Genomic DNA, 281 nt, shown 5'->3' with positions numbered 1-281 from the left:
CCTCCTTTCCTCCTGCCCATCTGTCCCAGCCTCATAGCCCTTGCCCAGGCGCTCGCCGCAGAGGGGTGGCCGGGGTGAGTTGGCCCCCGGGACCCCGAGCCCCTCAATGACACCCCAGGAGATGTGGGGACCATCTGCAGGGCCAGGGTGGGCTGTCCCTCTCCAGACCCCACTTCTGTCCCATTCGAGCTGGTCGAATTGGAATCAAGTCCCCCCTCGAGGGGAGGTGACTCCCCACCCTGGGCTGTGGTACACACCCGCTCTGGGGGCACTGGAAGCAG

The sequence above is a fragment of the Buceros rhinoceros genome, unplaced genomic scaffold (genome assembly GCF_000710305.1).
Source record: "Buceros rhinoceros silvestris isolate BGI_N320 unplaced genomic scaffold, ASM71030v1 scaffold12448, whole genome shotgun sequence".
In the NCBI taxonomy this organism is placed as follows: domain Eukaryota; kingdom Metazoa; phylum Chordata; class Aves; order Bucerotiformes; family Bucerotidae; genus Buceros; species Buceros rhinoceros.
The sequence above is the reverse complement of the archived record's forward strand: the minus strand, read 5'-3'. Positions refer to the sequence as shown.